This window comes from Talpa occidentalis, unplaced genomic scaffold (genome assembly GCF_014898055.3).
Source record: "Talpa occidentalis isolate TD23 unplaced genomic scaffold, MPIMG_talOcc4v2.1 talOcc4.3, whole genome shotgun sequence".
Lineage (NCBI taxonomy): Eukaryota > Metazoa > Chordata > Mammalia > Eulipotyphla > Talpidae > Talpa > Talpa occidentalis.
In genome coordinates, this window is record NW_023603184.1 from 21,844,115 (window position 1) to 21,863,057 (window position 18,943).

Consider the following 18,943-nt stretch of genomic DNA (forward strand, 5'->3'; position numbering starts at 1 on the left):
TTTAATGTATCAATGAAGCTTGAACAACAGTAACTTTAGTCTCTTACATTCAAATTATCATCCTGCTCTAGAAGATAAAAAGTTACTAAACTCCTCATAAAGTAAGGAAACTTATCTCATAGCTGGCTCTGAATTTAGAAATTACCACAAATCCAGATTAAAGCAACAATACGAAATCTTTTTTTTTAAGCTTTTGCCAACTGGGGAGTTTTACAGCACACTAATTAAAAGAGAGCTATGTTCCTGTACTTCAAACTGACTTCACAACTACTGAAGTAAATGAGTAGTTACAATAGCTAACATTTCTTCAGCACTTGCTGTTTTAATCTACTGCTACATAACAAATTGCCCCAAATTTAAGGTAACAAATGTTTTTACCTCACACTTTTTTTGAGCATCAGAAGTCCGGAAGCAACTAACTGGATTAGTTACGGCATAGAGTCTCACGTGAGGTTACAATGAAGATATGGCAAGTTCTGTCACCTAAAGGATAGAGAATCAACTTAGAAGTCCACTTCATGTGGCTGTTGGCAACAGAATTAAATTCCTTGATGGCTTTTTACTGAGGCCTTGATTCCTCGCCACATGCCCCTCTATGCTGGGTAGTACAGGTATCTAGCAGTAGAGCAGTGGCCATCCACCAGAGCGAGTGACCCAAGATGGTTACAAAGACACATTCCAAGGATTGGGAAAATGACCTTCCGTAAGTGCTAGCTTTAATGTTCTAAGTATGATATGGTATATACTCTATAATAATTACCTTTTTGAGTGATATATTTTCATTTTTGCAAAAAGTTTATTGGGGTGTTCATTGCTGAGGAATTACTTATACACAAGTAACACCTAACCCAATGAATGAATCTTTGAATAATTACCACATTCAGAGAATGTTTGATTTGTAACTTTAAAATCTAATTTTCAGTGTCAGTTCAACCATTTTCTAGCTAAATACCTTTGATTAGTCATTTCAATATTATCTCAGTTAGCTCTACAATGCACAAGGTGCCATGTTGTCTAAGATGTTTCAGGTGATATTGAGTAGGTCACAAAAGGATATATCCAAAAACACTTCGAAGGTATCGTATCGTACTTGCAGGTAACAGCATTTTCAAGGGCTTCAAATGTATTTTAACTTACCAGAAAAATAAAATGATCTGTGCCTTGAAAACACAAAGTAAAATAAAGCTCAATGTTTTATTGGTAGGTGACAAGGCACAAAGAGAAAAGAAAAAGAGGTTCTGTTTTCTCCCACTCATGTACCCATTAATTTTTTATCATGGTTCAGCCTTGAAGAGACTTTACATGTAAGAGGCATTTTTCATTATGTCTAAAGGTCAAATATTTGAGAATCAATAAGTTACCAAACAATTGGATATTTCATATAGATGCAAAGTCACTATACTTATCCTTTTTGTAAAAAGTCAGGCTGAATCTATCACAAATATTTCCTTGTAAATGCTTTTCATTCAGAAATGAAACAAAAGATGTGCTGCTGCTAAGAGCTTCAAGGTCTAGAATGCGTATGTGCTCCTTATTATAATTCCTTTCTTCAAAACAGGCATTTTGTGTCCCTGAAGGACAAGCCTTGTGTTCACCCAGCTCTAGGAACTGATTAATGTCTCGGGATGTGATGTATATTTAAGCCATTCTTGCGGCCTATTAGCAATTCACAAATCATGACTGTGCACAGTTCTGTGCTCAACTCCATTTTACATCATAAAATGTTTATAAATCTGCCTCTATTCCCAAAATGGTATATAAACACATCAACAAATCTCATATACACTGCAAGAAAGGAGCTAAAGGTTATGAATTTATCACAGCCTCAGGCTGTTCTGTGACAAATTAAATATCACCCTGGCCACTGAGGTAGGCAGTTGGTCAGAATGAACTGTAGATAGATTGAACCTCTCTTTCTGGAGACAAGTTAGCAGCTCACCGAAACATTATAAATTGTATCATCTACCCTAGAAAGAAAATTACCCCATGCTGAAAACAAGCCTCTCATTTCTACAAGACTGCAGTCTGATGATTCCTTAGAAGACAGAGCAATTTCATGGTAAAGAGAAGTCGTAAGACATAGCTTGAGATAGGGACAAGAGATAGTGGGGATTCTTATTTCTAGCCACAGCACTTGGGCAGGGATTCACATTAGTTAAATATAAATATTATATGAATATATGCATATATACAGGACTATACATTCTGTTTTATATATGCATATTCTGTTTCTGGGTGGTGAATCCTTTCCTATCTCATCTTTGAGAACTTAACAGGTACCAGAAAGTGAATGAAAAAGGGACACCCAAGCAAAGTCTTCACAAATTTGCCTTGAATACCCCCAAGTAATAGCCATCTAGAGTCTAATTTTCAACAAGATATAGTCACAGACAAGCTTCATTTTCTCTCTTAATTTTAGGATCTATAATTAAACTCATCCTTTTTGTTCAATGTGAAGATATGCTTTGCTGTATGACATGCAGCTCACATAAAAGATCCTATAGTCAATTAGAAGATTCATTTCTTAACACTTGAGTTTAATGTGTTTTCTTTTATGTTATATATATTTTACCAAAATAAAGATTTTTCTCTCGAAGAGTTTTCTCCTCATTCTCCTAGAAAGAGGAAAGGCTTTCTACAACTAGGCCACAGAATACAGACTTTTATTGTTGGGTGGATTCCATTTGCTATAGAATTTTTCAGAATGACATTCTATAATTTAGTCATTGCTTTTACAATATGAAAGGATTGCAAACTTCTGCTCACCACCAGCCATCCAGTTTTTCTCTCCTTTGAGCACTTCATCTCTCTCTTGTAGTTAACTGAGGTCAGGTGACTATTTCTGGTCAATGAATTGTGAATAGAAATGATACCCATCACAACTGTACTGTAATGTTTAATGGCTGTTTGAGACACTCCTCAATTTTCTCATTTCTTTCTAGCAAAATTATCTGCAGTTTTCACGAGGGCAACTTCTCTGTCGGTTGGCATCCCTGAGAGACTCTAAAGTCCCTCCCCCCTGCCATTAAACCATGTTGGACATGTAATGAGAGAGAGAACCAAATGGGGAGCTTTCTTATTTTAAGCCAATGAGATTTTGATATATATATATTATTTTTTTTAATAGAGGCATGTTTTATTTATTTATTTATTTGTTTGTTTGTTTTGTTTATACATGCACTGGGTACAGTCAGAAGCGCGGGAGGGTGAGAGAATTCACCAGAGCCAGAGCGGGGAGCAGAACAGGCAGAAGGACCGAAGTACACTGCTGAGGGGAGCAGCGGGCGGCAGGAGAGGTCTGCGCGCCATGTGGGATCCTCCTCTGGTGGCCGGGGAGCAGCCGGGGATCGAACTGGCGCCGCAGAGGCCGTGGGCAGCTTGGCAACCCAGCGCTCAACCGCTGCGCCACCAGGGAGGCCCTATATATATATTTTAAAGATTTATTATTTATTTATTTATTTATTTATTTATACAAGCACTGGGTACAGTCAGAAGCGAGGGAGGGTGAGAGAATTCACCAGAGCCAGAGCAGGGAACAGATCTGGCAGAAGGACTGAAGTACACTGCTGAGGGGAACAGCGGGCATCAGGAGAGGTCTGCGCGCCAGGTGGGACACTCACCGGTGGCCGGGGATGGAACCGGCACTGCAGAGGCTGCGGGCAGCCTCGGAACCCAGTGCTCAACCGCTGTGCCACCGGGGAGGCCCCTGATATATCATTTTTTTAATTGCAGCATAATCTAATCTATACTGATTGATAAAAATTAGTTAAGCTTCAGGAACTTATTGCTATAGGTTTCCTTACCACAGAAATGTTCAAGGCTTTAAAATACCAGTAGAAAACATAAATCTTCAACAGAGGAATATACTGAAAGCACTTCTGAGACTATTATAATCATGGAAGTTTTTACTCTGCTTTTAGTTTTTATGTGTTGTGCAGAACACTTATTACCATGGTAATGATCACTGTGTTCCACAGAGCAATTAGGGAAAACACCTTTGTTTCAGTCTCTGCAGTTCACAAAATAGCCAAACAAAGCCCTGAAGAATGGAGCTCTTCTCCAAGGTCATACTCCCAGTTTGCCAGATTCAGGACATGAACATCAGGAAGGTCATGTGAGGTGCTCAGTCAGAGACAATGGACTTGACAGCCTGATGGCAAACTGGGGTAGCCTTTGCAGCCTTGTACATGAGTCTTTAGAGAGCTAGCCCAGTGAAAGCATTGATGACACTTTTGCATACAAATTAAAATCAACACAAAAATTACCACCTGCCCACAGATAATTAAACCAAAAGATATACCCATAAAAGGTTCCAAAAACTTCCCAACTAAGAAAAAGTCAGATCAGTATTTTTTGGATATGTGAGAAGAGGAAAAAATGTCAGCTAGATCTTCTGAACCAGGTTTCTATAGTTTGCTGAAAAAATATATGTATCAGGTCTCTTGTTAAAAACATTGCAATGAGAACTTCAAGGACATATTACACTCCTTTACCTTAGGGAAGACTTTGGCTGAAAATGAGGTTTCAGCCTGAAATAAGGGAGAAAATATCTGATTCACTGAGATTTTTTTTAAGCCACTGAAGACACCTCTTTCCTTTGAAACAATTTATTTTGAATAGTGTTAAAAGCCCTAGTAGAATTTCCTTCTCTATCACAAAATCACAAGAATCAAGAGTGATAGCTTTCAATCTGTGGAGGTAAAGATCTATTGAAACATCATCTGTATTTAATTACAATATTGGAGGAAAGTAAAAAAGCTGTCTAAAAAGCAAAACAAAAACAAACAGCAAACTGCTACATGAGAATTGCCAGAAATTGATTAAGAAAAGCTCTAAGAAATTAACCAAAAAAAGGGCTTTTATAAAAACTCTAAGCTTGATCTCTGAGCCTCACTGAAGCACTTTATCTAAAAAATTGGGAATGTTCTAAATGGAATGTTGTCTTTATTGAAATATGACCCCCAAATGCAGGTTCTCTGTGGCTGCTTTGAAATTAGCCAAATTATATTGGATTCTTCACCATTGTGAAATGAGATCTTTAGTTAAAAAGTAATGAAGTATAATTGGAACATAAATAATTTTAAAACATTTTGGTCTAAGCCTGAAGACTGGCATGTGAATAATTTTGAGTCATGCTCCAAGGAGTTTATTGTAGGTACCTGTGGGGAACATGAATTCCAAATACTGCCCTGAGGGTTCTAGACATAATGGCTGGGCAGACAAACCTCTGCTTTTTCAGTCAAAGAGCCTCTGCATAAAGCCTTCTGCTATATTGCTTATCCCCACGGAGAAAAGAGAGAACGGAGCACCCCACAGCCTCTCCCAGTCAGCTGCAGAAGCAGGAGCAACTCAGCTCATCAAAGCTCTCTGCCTCAGCAAACACAAATCACTGCAGTAGCTGGACTGAGAGCTCCTTTTCCACAAAACAGGAGGTGAACTTAGGATAAACAGGACTTAGAAAAATAATGAATTTAAAGCTGTTGTTAACAGCTTCCTTGGAGGACAGTGGAAGGCATCCACTAAAATGCAAAAGCAAGTAGTAGACCAAACTTGGAAGCTAGAGGGTATTCCTTCCCCTGCCTTTTATTTTCATAGCCCCTCTCTGCAAGAATAGGACACCCATATCCATAAATAGGACACTCACACTCAGTGAAAAGATTACTTGTCAAATAGCAACAACTATGCAATGACTAAGCATCATTGTCTGCCTCCCACATAAAAATGTGATTATAAAAATCCTGATTAGGCCCTTTTTTCCTGACTGCTCAGTTGTCTAAAACTTACAAAGAGGTCCATGCCCAAGTAATAAAACTGTGTTGTCATCCCACCTTCTTTTCCTCCTTACAGCCCAATTCTTTCATTTTCTCTTGTCTCTAATATGATATATATGAAATATGTGATATATATGTATATATGATATATATGATACATATGTATGTGTATACATATACATACTCAGAAAATATTCTGGACTTAACAACTTATTTTTTAATTTTTGTATTTTTTCTTATATCATTGTTAATTTTGGAGAATATTTGATTTCTCCCCTCAGATGTAGTCCCCATTGTTGTCCCACCACCAAAGCACCCATGACCCATCACCACAGTCCCTTGTGCTCTTCCCTCCCCTCTTCTGACCCCTCTCCCTCTCCCTTCTCTGCTGTATGATTAGCTTGCAAGTTTTGGCTTTTTTCCAGATCCTTTTAACAGTTTATTTTTTCCAGAGTTCACGAAGCCTTTGATAACACAAAATAATAAATCTCTAGTGGTGTGCTTTCTAGAGTTATTGTCATTGATTGATAGAAGAAGGAAGGTCTCCTCAAGTGGAGAGTGCTGAGGGTTCACCGTTTCAGTCATTCTCTCACTCATTTATTCATTTTACAAACATGTTATAAACTCCAATAAGCAGAGAGCACTGTGCTCATTAGCCCCACAGGTCTAAAAGCCAAAAAAAAAGGACACAACTTTCCTGAATGTCTTACCTTAAAACTTAACTGATCACTGGATATCTCCACTGGAGTGTCCCACAGACACCTGAAAGTGAACATGTTCACCACTGAACTTGTAAACTTCCTGGAAATATGTTTTTCTCCTATATTTTCTACTTTAATAAATGATTCTACTATCACCCAGGTCATCCTTAATTTCTTCCTCTGACTCCATATTATTCTTTCAATGCTTAAAATTCAAAAATCCACTTACTTAACATATCCTCTGTATCTTCACTATTACTAAGATAGAGGTCTATATCCTCTATCTTCAATATTACTCTTTTAGCTCAGGATGCTATGATTTCTGCCTTGATTATTTCACCACTTTCATGAGCAATCCACTCACATCCATGTAACACAAAGGTAGAGAGCCCAGATTCTTATCTCAGACTGCTTCATTTGAATCCCACCTCTGCTACTTACTAGGTGACATTGGGAAGGTTTATAATCTCTCTCTTTAATTGATATCATCTATAAAGCGTGGATACGGTGATTTTGAGCTTATTAACCAAATCATATAACATGCTTAGAACAGTGCCCGGCATATTGAAAGCTCAAATTAAGTGTCAATGATTATTGAAAGGTAGTCCATGTGTCCAGAGATTGGACAGCCAATTTGATGGATGTGAATTCTTATTCAGATAACACTCATTAGCTGAGTAACAAGTTATTTTACTGCTTTGTGCCTCTACTTCTTCATTTGTAATATGGGGTGACAGTAAGGTACAAAACACATAAAACCATCAAGATTGCAGGAGTAAAAGCATGAAAAGCACAATTAAAAATACTGGCATATGCTATTGAATGCTAATCAAATGTTTTCTACTATTAGCTTTTGTGCTACTTTTAGATTCATGCATTAACTTGCAAAAGTGACATTTCTATCCCTCATACAAAAATCTCATGATATTCCCTTGTTTAAGCTCTCTGATGGTCCACCCATCACTCCTTCACATACTGAAATCTTCCTGCTATGGAAAAGCTCTCAGGCTTCACATGGCCCCATTCTTCCCCATTGAAACTTTCACTCCAATTGGGCTGAGTTACTTGATCTTTATTAAGTAACTCAGTAAGAAGAAACTTATTATTGCATGTCTCTCTGAAATTAAAAATGCTGTTCCTTCTACCATTTATAACCTGTCTAGCCTACTGACTGGGTTATTTCCTATCTACCCTTTCACAATTTAGCAGATGATATCAAGTTTTCCAGGAAGCTTTCCCAAACACCACTGATACCCCATGCAGCACATATTCACATGTGCTAATACACCCAGGCATGCAGCAAGAACACCCCTTGAGCACCCATAATTCTCAGAGCATGTCTCTATATCTAACACCTAAGAAATTGTAGTAACCATGTACATTTCTTTCTCCACTAGACATGAGCTGTATGCTATAGCAATGAGCGAGACATATGGAACATTGCAGGCACTCAATAAATATTTAATCAATGAATAAATGAGGGCTCTAATCTAACATTTCCTTCATTCTTTGAGAGAGTGTATGAGCTTTCTGTATTTTGTTTCTACAGTTGACTTTTGTAGCTCTGATTGATAGTGTGGCAATAACCAGAAGGATTACTAGTAATGATCAAGCAAGAACATGGTCTCTAGACAATGAGGAATTCCTAGAGGCTCCAGAGACTTTGTATCCATGTGTCCAACCTGGCCCACATGAATGAAATCATAATCTCTTCACACCTGCTTATTCCAGAGCTTCAAGTAGGTAGAAAAAGGATAGTCTCCTACCTTTAATTCCCCACTCCCACAAAATTCCACAGTTATTATTATGAAATTGAAAGTTTTTGAGTACTTCAAGCAACAGCTTCAATGAGGTCGGTGTGTGTCTCATCTTCCAACAATTCTAAGTAGATAGGTGCTCGACTAGCCAGTGTATTGATTTCCAATTGGTGGGCGGGTCAAGGCCTGAATCTCTTCAGTAAATGCCAAGAAAGCTAAGTGTAGAAACCAAAGAGTTTCCTGTCTTTTAGATTTAATCCACAAACTGCTAATTTCATGGTTCTTAAATATATATCAGAATGAGGGAAGTTATGCTTTTATCTCTTCTATACAACTTTTATTTTTGATGGAACGTGAAAAAGAAAAACATCTGTTGCATATTAACACATACTGCTGACAGAGAGAGACTATCTAGAGGTTCCATTGAAAAAAATGAGCAGTGTCTTTATTACTAATGAAATCTCATACTGAACCCACTCATTTCATAAAGGTTCTAAATATGTGAGATGAACAATGATAGTTTTCTCAAATACAATGTTTTTTCTATAGCTAGGAAAGAGAAGTGAAGAGAAAACTATTCCTAAAAACTGGTTAAGAGATTAAAAAATCTCTTTCTTTCTAACACAGGGAAATGAAACTATATTTTGAGAATGTATTTTGACTACTAGAATCAGGCAGCAATGATCAGCGTAAGAATGACAGACAATACTTTTATCCATTGTAGTGTATACATATTGATAGTTGGCATTTCCTTTAGCACAAAAAATTTTCCCAGAGATGTGGGCTGGAAGTTTCTGTGCTGCTGCAGAAATAAGAATAGAAACAATAAACAAGTGATTGGAATATTTTATGTAAGAAAATACAACTCATAAAAGGTGTGGGCAAATAGTAGGCTGAAGTGATGACCTGTTTAAGAGATGCACATTCCTGTTACTAAGAAATTATGTGTTCTGCAAATATGGACCCAACATATAGAGCACCAGTGTAATTCAACTCACCCTGAACCACTAAATCACTTTAGAATTCAGAGCAAAAGGAGCTAATGCTTTTCAAAAAAAAAAAAATGTTTTGTAATCTTCAAATCTGTGATATATCCTTTTTAGATGATCTCCCTGTGGAAAATAATCTTATCACTATCCAAATGAAGTGCTAATGAACACCAGTCTTGCCTAGGAGGGAGTAATCTCAAGGTACCTATCTAGCAAGTGGCTGACATTAAGGATAATAGAGACAGGAGCTCTGAACAGATACATCACAGAAAAGAAATACAAATGGCCAATAGACACCACAAGGAGTTGTTCATTAGAGAAATGCAAATTAATTAGCCAACATATACCATTATTTACCATAAGAGTAGTCAAAATCTAAAGGACTAATTATACCATGCAAGGTTGAGAACAACTAGAACTCTACTACATTGTGGTGGAAATAATGCAATCACTTTGAAATTTATCTGATAGCTTCTATAAATTGAATGTTTATTTCTTCCATGACCCAATCACTCAACTTCAGGCAATTATTCAGGATAAAAACATATGTTCATGAAATTCCTTGTTAAAGATTGTTTATACTAGATTTATTTGTCATAAGCCAAAACCTAGAAATAGTCCAAGTGTCCATCAGTAGGAAGATGAAAAAATAAAATATGATGTATTCATATCCTGGAATATACATGCAGCAACATGGAAAGTATCAAAAGTATTAAGATGAGTGAAAATATCCTTATTAGTCAAGTTCCTCCAGGAAAAAAAGATCCAGAAGCAATCTATATGTATTCACACATAGAAAGATTTATCTTAAGGACAGGCTTACAAAATTGTGGGGACTGGCAATGCCAAAAACTGAAGCAGGCTGGTAGATTGGAAGCTCAGTTAGAAGTGACATGCTACAGTCTTGAGGCATATTTTCTTCTTTATAAGCCTCTGCTAACCACATCTGCAAAACACCTTTACAGAAACACCTAGATTGGTGTTTGATTAAATGATTGGGTACTACAGACTGGGCAAGTTGACACACAAAATCAGCCATCACAGAGGTCTTACAAAAATGACTATGCTTTCTTATTTTATTTACACGAAATGCTAGAACAGGGAAACTAATTTAAGATGGTATAAATTATAACAGCATTTGCCTTTTGGGGTAGGGTTGAAATGACTGGAAGGAACACCTTAGAACTTTCTTGGGTGAAGGAAATATTATAGATATTGATAGGAGTTTGAAATTCATTGTCACTTTTGTCATGCAGTTGTCAAAAGTCAGGAAATACACACTTGAGATCTCTGCATTTTAAGTTGGTAAATTTTACATGAAAGTCTGTAAACAGGGCCTCCCTGGTGGTGCAGCAGGTAGAGCACTGCGCTGTGAAGCTCTTCGCAGCCTCTGCAGCACATGTTTGATCCTGGCCAGCCGGCGAGAATCCCACATGGCACACAGACCTGTCCTGTCATGCCTACTGCTCCCCTCAGCAGTGTATTTCGGTCGTCTGCCTGTTCTGTTTTCCGCTCTGTCTCTGGTGAATCCTCTAACTCTCCCGCGCCTCTGGCCTATACCCCAGCTCTTGTGTAAAAATAAATAAATGTTTAAAAAAAAAAAGTCTGTAAAGAAATTGGACTCTCTTAAGTGATATGTATGCAGAAGTACTGAAGTAAGTATACTTTTTTAAGGGATGTACTTTCAAATACTTTGAAAACTGGGCAATTTCATTTCACTCTATGGCAGGGGAATCACTTTCCCTATGGTCTAAATTTCAGCACGTAACATTATTCTACAAACAAGAATATTTCCAGATCATGACAAATATTATTTAGCATCTGTTGCTTGAAATAAACATTTTATCTTTTGGCAATGAAAAACAAATAAATAAATGCCTTGAAAGCAGGAGGAGTGATGGCTGGGTGTGGGGTGGTTTGGGGAATAGATGGAGTTAAGGCGGTAATGGTAATGTTGAGGGCAGAGCAAAGGTGAGGCAGGCATGGAGAGGCTCACTGTAAAATGCTTTTGGCTTTGTTGTTCCAAGAAAATCTGGGGGAAACAAATCAGTCTCAAAGAACATTTTAGCTGTCTCCTTCCTCCATCAACCAATTCTAGCATTCTTCAGCACCCATGCTTTATTAAACGACTCTTACTAAGACCACCAAAGTTTGTACTGCAAATCTAGCAGGCACTATTCTAGTGCTAGGGTATTTTATACTTGGGAGAATATGGTTCTGAACTGAAGAGCTCACTAAAAACCCTTGGAAAAGGAGAGTTGTCTCAACCTTAAATCAGGGGTGCTTTCACAGTTACTGATTCTTATAGTTTTGCCTAAGCAGAATAATATCAACATTACTGAGTCCTAGACCTTATTTAAAGTGTGAATTGGTAGTTGGTATTACCTGGGTACTTGTTAGAAATGCAGAATTTTAGGTCCCCACCCATGATCTGCCAGATGAGGATTTTAATTTTAACAGATAGCGATTCATATACACATTAAAAAATGCGAGGCACTGGCTTCTAGCTTAGTTCTCCAAGAAAGCTTTAGTCCAAAAAAATATCTACATCTCAGATTCTTCCTTCCAAGGCTCCTTTACAGGCTATTTTCTTTTCTCCATCACATAAATTGGGAGTTTTGTTCTAATCATTCTGACACTCTTCTACCCTAGTGCTACAAACCTTCCTCCCAATTTTGGCAACCTTGTCCATCTAAATAAGGAGGATTCCAAGACTTTTATCTCCATGCACTCTCCTCAAGTCCAGGCCTATATATCCACTTGCCTATTGGCTAATTATTTTTGAATGTCCCATAAATACCTGACTCACTGCAGAAACTGAGCTCATCTTTTCTCCACTATAGCACCCTTCTCTCCCTTCCCCCACCCTATAGCTCATTTAATGCCGCTACTTTCCTAGAAGAGAGTCAGGCCAGATGCCTTTCTCCACTGTTCTGTGCAATAACCATGTTGTTCACCCAACTTTCTAAGTATCTCTGAAAGAGGTCTCCTCTCTTCTTTCCCATTGCCACTGATAAGCTTTTCCTCCACATCTAGGCTATGAGAAACAGAACAGATTTCTCTGGTGAAGAAACAGATTTCCCTTGATGAAGCACTTTTCCATTCAATTGCTGACAGGCTGTTCTACTGAAAACTAAACTTTTATGATCACCTCTTTGTTTTAAAAATCTTTCAACAATAAGCCTTACTGTCAGCATAAACTTCAAATATATTGGCTTATACCTGTACCTCACACCCTAAGCAAATGGAAAAGACCAAGTGATTAAAATGCTGTCTCACAACCTTGTACCTACAAGTACACTCCTTCCTCTCCCTGGAAAGCTGTATTTTAAGAATGGGGAAGACCAAATGATCAGGAGTTAAATGACAAGGATGAAGTCCCAGCCTTGCAATTGCATAACTATGTAACCTGGTTATGTGGTTCAACACCCTAGTTTCCTGAGTCATAAGATAGGACTACCAAACGGGATTTGTGTGTGTTTGTGTATGTATGTGTGTGAATAATGCAGTGTGACATATACTAAGGTATTTAGGGTGCTTTACGGAATGATTATCATTTTAACGTCTGAAATACCTCTACCCATACTCTTCCTGTTGACCAAGAGGGCCTTAATATTTCCTTCAGCTTGACTAAACTTTAGGTACGCTCCTTCCTGACTCCATGCTCAATCTCTCTAGAGCATTTATGTTAATAAATTCCTAACTGTAAATTCTTTTCTCTATCATTTGAGATGTAAATCTTCTCCCAGTCCCTTGTCAACTTTACATTAAGAAATGTCTTTCTCAGGGACATAGGAGTCTTCCCTTTGAAATGTAGTCATTAAGATACTGTCACTGTTTCCCAAGATATGTGGAACAGTAGGTGCTTAACTTTGGTGGGCACTTTGCTACAAGTTGTAAAACTACCTCTTGTCAAAAAGATGAGAGAAGTTTGTTTTTCCCTTGGTCAAAGCCAAAGAGCAAACACAGAGGGCCATAACAAACGCTGAGCAAAGTATGATTAGAAGGCTCCTTATTGCTTAATTAACATCTTAAGGACCTCTGGCAAAAATGGAGAATACAGTATCTGATATATGTAATATACACCAAAAAATCTATACTGAGTAAGTAAGGAGAGATTATACCTCTTTCTCCTAGAATATATTTCATTTTGTACCTTCTACAAGCTTGTAGCATTTTGGGCCCGTAAATGTCTCCAGAACCACTAAGTTACATATTTAGTTTGAGAAACATAAATACATATATATATATAAACATACACACACATATATAAACATATATGCATATATACATATGTATATATAAACATATATACATATATAAACATATATACATATATATTTATATATAACATATAAACATAGATACATATATATGTGTTATATTTTTTCTTTTGCCTAGGAAATAATCTTACTCCTTAATTGTTCAAATGCTAAGTTTGGGAAACTGAATATTAGAGTATTATGAGTTTCAATCTTGCCTTGTCAAGTGTTTTCCTAAAAGAGAGCCAACCTCTCTCTTTTATGTTTCAAAGCTTATACAAGCCAGTGGAAAACACTTCAAGATTTATGAGCACATCAGTTTCACCGCTTTCATGGGGCGCACAGCTTACCTTTTATTGGGTGCTAATTAGGGGAAACACTCTAATAAGTGTTAGACAAACTAAGCATGTTATAAGCATTTAAAATGACATTTAAATGTCAATTCTGGGGTTTAGATATTGGGGTCTTTTTGTTTGTTTTTTTATTGACTAAGCTCATCGTACTGAAGCCTCTTCTATTAACTTTGTCCTGGAAAAATGACTTTCTTTCTGTTTCTTGAATTGTTTCCTTCATCTAAAATCTTTTCCTGCCAAGTCTTTTCTATGCTGGTTCCTTCTCATCCTCTAGGTGTCAGCTTAAATTAAAGCTAACCTATTCAAAGAAGCTTTACACGGCTAAAGTTGCTGCCTACCCCTCCCATGTCACTCTCTACCTCTGCCTCTTGATTTATCTTCTCTATAGCAGCAGTACATCAGAGTGTGGTCTATAGTCCTGTGGGGATTTCTAAGACTCGTTTTCAGAAGATCCATGAGGATAACATTTCCATAGAAATATTAAATATTTGCCCTTTTACCTTATTGACTTTGGTACTAATGGTGTAAAAACAAATGTAGGGATGATTCTTGGAACTTTAATATAAATAAGGCACTGAAACCAAACTGATGGTTGTATTCTTCACCACCATGTAGTTCAGGACACAAAAACAAAATACTTGAGACGTCACTTAAGAATATCTTTGATGAAGCAATACAATATTTTAATTTTATTAAACTTTTGTACTGCTGTGCATATACATTTCCAATATTCATGTGATGAAATAGGAAATAAGCATAAAGCACTTCTGATGCATAGCAAAGCACGGTAATTATCTCAAAGAAAAGCTCTATGTGATTAAGAATATTTTCATTCCAAAGAACAACTGAAAATCAATGTGGGTTTGGCAGACATTTTTTAAAATATTGACAAAGTGAGTCTTTTACTTCAAGGGAAACAAATGATAATATTTGTTGCCAGAAATGAAGTTTTAGGTTTTCCAGGAAAAATGAGAATTTGGGAAAACTTGTATGTGCCATCACATGCTTGAAATATTCCTAATAATTATGACTTTCCTGAGGAGAACTGTGGTAATATTAGCTTATGTGTATTTGCATAATGAATTATGCTAATATTTGGAAGACATGCATAGCTCTGTGAACCAGCATCTTCCAAATGACCAAATTATTATGTTACAAAATCACAAATGGATAAAAAATCCATTCAACGTGCAAGATTATAAGAAGTATGAAAAGTTCATTGATATGATTATAGATTCTACATTGCAGTTAATATTTAAGATACTACCACTTGCCAAGCTTTATCACCAACTTACATTCTAGTCTGTATTTTTAATTATTGTTTGTTGTCTGCCTCCATCCATCAGATTACTAGCCAGGAGAAGAAAGTTTAGAGCTGTCTTTTTCATCAATATCACCAGTGCCTAAAGCACTCACTGGTATTTATTGGGTACTAAGTAAATATTTGGTTGCATGAATGAATTCCCATTTTAAGATGAAGAAACTCAGTCTTAAAGACTTAAAAGTTACACACTTATGATCACATATCTAGTAAGCGGCTGAAGAAGAATTCAAACTCTGCTCTGTCCAATTACAAGACTTATGTGGTCAATTCAATTACTCTACCAAATTACTGCAGTCGTCAAAAGTTAGAAGTAGTCTTGTCACAATATCTAGCTTTAATATCAATTCTAGTCTATGTGAGTATCTATAACATCTATGTCTGATATGAAATTATTTTAGAACTACAGGAGCCTCAAAGAGTACTTAATCCAACTTCTCACAGACTTACCCAGAGTAACAGAGTTAGCAATCCATGCAGCTGAGAGAGAGTCCCGGAGCTTTCATTTATACCCACTTGGGCATAGTGTGTGGAGGTGCAGTTATGGAAATGACACAAAGCCATTATCATTTCTTCTGCCTCATCCCCAGTTCTTTATTTTGCAAAACCCCAGATGAGGAAGAAAAGTGAGAAGAAAATGGGGCCTGGCATGTTAAGCTGAGGACTCTGACTTTCTGATCATAGGAGATATATTTTTCCTTACTGAACTACCAGGTCACACATTTTTCAGAGAGCTCCACCAAACAAGCCGCGCCCTACCAGAGACTGCAGCATCTGAACTGAAGTGCATTCTGGCAATCCCAGCACTTGCCGGAGGTACAAAGTACCAGGCTTTCCAGAACAAAGTCCTTTGGAAAGGCCCTTGCCAAGACTCCAGTAATTTAATTACTTTGGCTTTACTTATGACGATCAAAACAAACCAACAACAAAAACGCGTTATTGCTAAATCATTTCAAATGCTGCAAGGCAGCAACCAAGGCAAAAGCAGCACAAGCCATCACTAAAGGATATGTTCACTGTGCTTTCACAGGTACTGTTCACTGTGCTTTCACAGCTGGGTAGTTGGGGAACGGAAAGAAGTGGGCCTCCACACCCCCACCACTTTGCCCTCACAATTCTCAGGGCAATGCTTGTCTCATACCAATTCCAATGCTCAGAAAATACTCTTGATCAATTTTGGCCTCATGCACTGAGTGCTTAGGGTGGTAAGCTCATCAGCTTCTAGCAGAGATTTGGTAATGGAAACATAATCACCGACTGACGAATTATATAGATGCTATTCAAAAAAGATAAACACATGCAATTTGCAGCAACATGGATGGAGCTGGAAGGGATCATGCTCTCGAAATAAGCCAGAAAGAAAAAGAAAAATACCGGATGGTCTCACTCATAGCAGGAATCTAGAAAACTTAAATAAGGGACCAGGAAAAAGAATAACTATAAGAAAGTGAAAATCAAAATCAACAAAAAACTATGAACCAGAGACACTCTATGGAGGGTGGGGGGGCGGGGAAAGGAGAGATTGGGGTCAAAATAAGGGGGTTGTAATTGCATGGGGAATATAAAAATAAAATTTAAATAAAAAAATTATATACATGCTAGTATATGCTGCGTGCAGTCACCATGAGTACGGTTCCTTTAATCTGGAAACACTATGGTGTTCTGAAAACCAAACAAATACTGCTGCCTGTAAAGAAGGAGGTTAAATTTGTAACTGACAGTTTATATGCTTCTGTTGGTAAAGATAATTATAACGCAACCATCCCATACCCGGTAGGCTCATCGCCGGTTCAAGCAGCCGTGTTGGTGTTTCCGTGTTCTCCGCTGCTCGTCGCCACACTCCACCGTAGGCCTCGGTCCTCGGCACCACGCCACACACGTCACTCCACGCACGCCACACACCAGGCAGGCCACGCCACGTACTCGACGCCACGTACTCGGCGCCACGCCACGCCACGCCACGCCACCCTCCGCCCCCTTGGCCGAGTGCGCATGCTCCATGGGAGGGCGGAAAAGCCTGATGTTTTTCCCTTTTACTTACCCCACAATAATATTTTAAATTTAGAGAGATCTCACTCCAGATCATAGCTGTCGTTTGAAAATACTGACTTAGCTTACAGCACTACTACAAATTATAAAATAGTCACATGTAGCTCTTCTAGAGTAAACGAACACATTATTATTTGGGGGGCAGAGGAGGGGACGGATATTAAAGAAACTAGATACTTAAATTAATTGCGTTAGTAATAGAGAGTTTTAAATTATTCTAATTCATAATTTGTCAATTATTTTCCCTAACATTGACATTATTTATTACTGGATTTCAACCTGTCATATCCAGACACTAACATAAAATGTTTAATAAATCCTTGTTGAATTAATTTGATACGGTGGCTGTCAAAGTATGATCTGGTAGGTGGAGCAACTTCTATTATTTCACAAGCACCAATTGCCAAATTATGAAGAATTTTATGAGCCAGTTATTAAATAGAATCATTATTAAAATTAAATTATAAAAACATACAATTAAATTACATTGCAATAAAGGTAACTTCAAAACCCCTACTTCCTAAGTATTTCACTATTTCTAGGATCTTCAGGTTATATGCATCTATAGTATTTAAGAGGTAGAAATATTATATGATGATGTGCTGACATGCATTTCTAGCCAGCTCTACAGTATCAGCCACTTTGAGAATATTTACACCAGGTCAATTGGCAAATGCTACAAATTGAACTTTTCTTTCTAGCCTGGTGCACAAGTTATCAAAATATTGGAAGAGTCCAAGATTCTTTCAGGTCCTTATCAATCCTTTTAATGCGATAGGTCAGTTTTTCTTCATTTATTTATACCAAAACAAAACATTAAAACAGATCAAATGTAGAAGCACTTATGAGACTCTAACTGCAAGGCAAATAGCAAAGTAATTTTCAAAAAATGTAAGCTCTGCCCTTCTCAGTAACTTTTTTTTGAAAACATTGTGTTAACAGGTAAAAATTTATGTATATTTTTAAATGGATTAATAATTACTTTTATTTTTAATTTAAATTTCTAATATAATAAATATTGATAGATGTAACTCACAAAAGCAAAAGCTCTTTGGGAATCTCAATAAATTTTTAAGTGGGAAGGAGTCTGAGATCAAAAGCTTGAGAATCAGTGACTTAATAGTAAATTGATGGAACAGTAAATCAAATAATAAATCACTTGTAGAGTTTTAGATTCTGTAATCAAAGGCAGACAAGCAGGTCTGCATTCCTTAGTCTTTTTGAACTTGGGAAATTCTTGACCCTCTTTGAATCTTTGTCCATTTGCAAAGGCAGGCAGTGGTAGACAAAATTAACTCAATGAACATTTTTAGCTCTGAGTCTGCAATTCTAAGAATGATAAATGAGTTTTACTGCTAATTTAAAGACAGTAGGTTTTAACCACCATCTTTTCCTACCTCCAACCCACATCACCATTGTCTATAATAATCTTTTCCACCTCAGCTTCTGTTACAAAGAAATTTTACGTTCTCTTACATCACAATAATTACAGAAGTTTTTACTCCAGTTGTCAAAATATCAGAACAGCCTTGGATTAAAGTCTATGCCATGAAGCAGACCCAAAAGCGCAGTGCAAGCCAGTAAAATAGCAGACTTTATTGTCACTCCATCAGGTGGAACTGGGGCCGAATTTAATAAAGCAAACTACTGTCCAGGCCCTAGTTTGCGGCAACCCACAGCAGCAACGCAACATGGAAAGGCTGCGCTGCTGAATTGGAAAGGCTGCACTGCTGAGTACTT

The 18,943-nt window shown here is 37.3% G+C and overlaps 1 protein-coding gene across 5 annotated transcripts in view; it reads right to left on the bottom strand.

The window, feature by feature from the left end:
- GAS2 (growth arrest specific 2) overlaps window positions 1-17,041 on the bottom strand; it is a 279,708-nt gene extending 262,667 nt beyond the window's left edge. For 4 of the 5 annotated variants that reach the window (XM_054699338.1, XM_054699335.1, XM_054699336.1 and 1 more), the window contains exons 1-2: window positions 16,925-17,041; window positions 379-483 (exon numbers count right to left, since the gene is read on the bottom strand). The gene's annotated coding sequence lies outside the window, so the exon portion shown is untranslated. The remainder of the gene's footprint in view (window positions 1-378; window positions 484-16,924) is intronic. The other variant, XM_054699337.1, reaches the window with a different exon arrangement.
- Window positions 17,042-18,943: the final 1,902 nt, after the last annotated feature.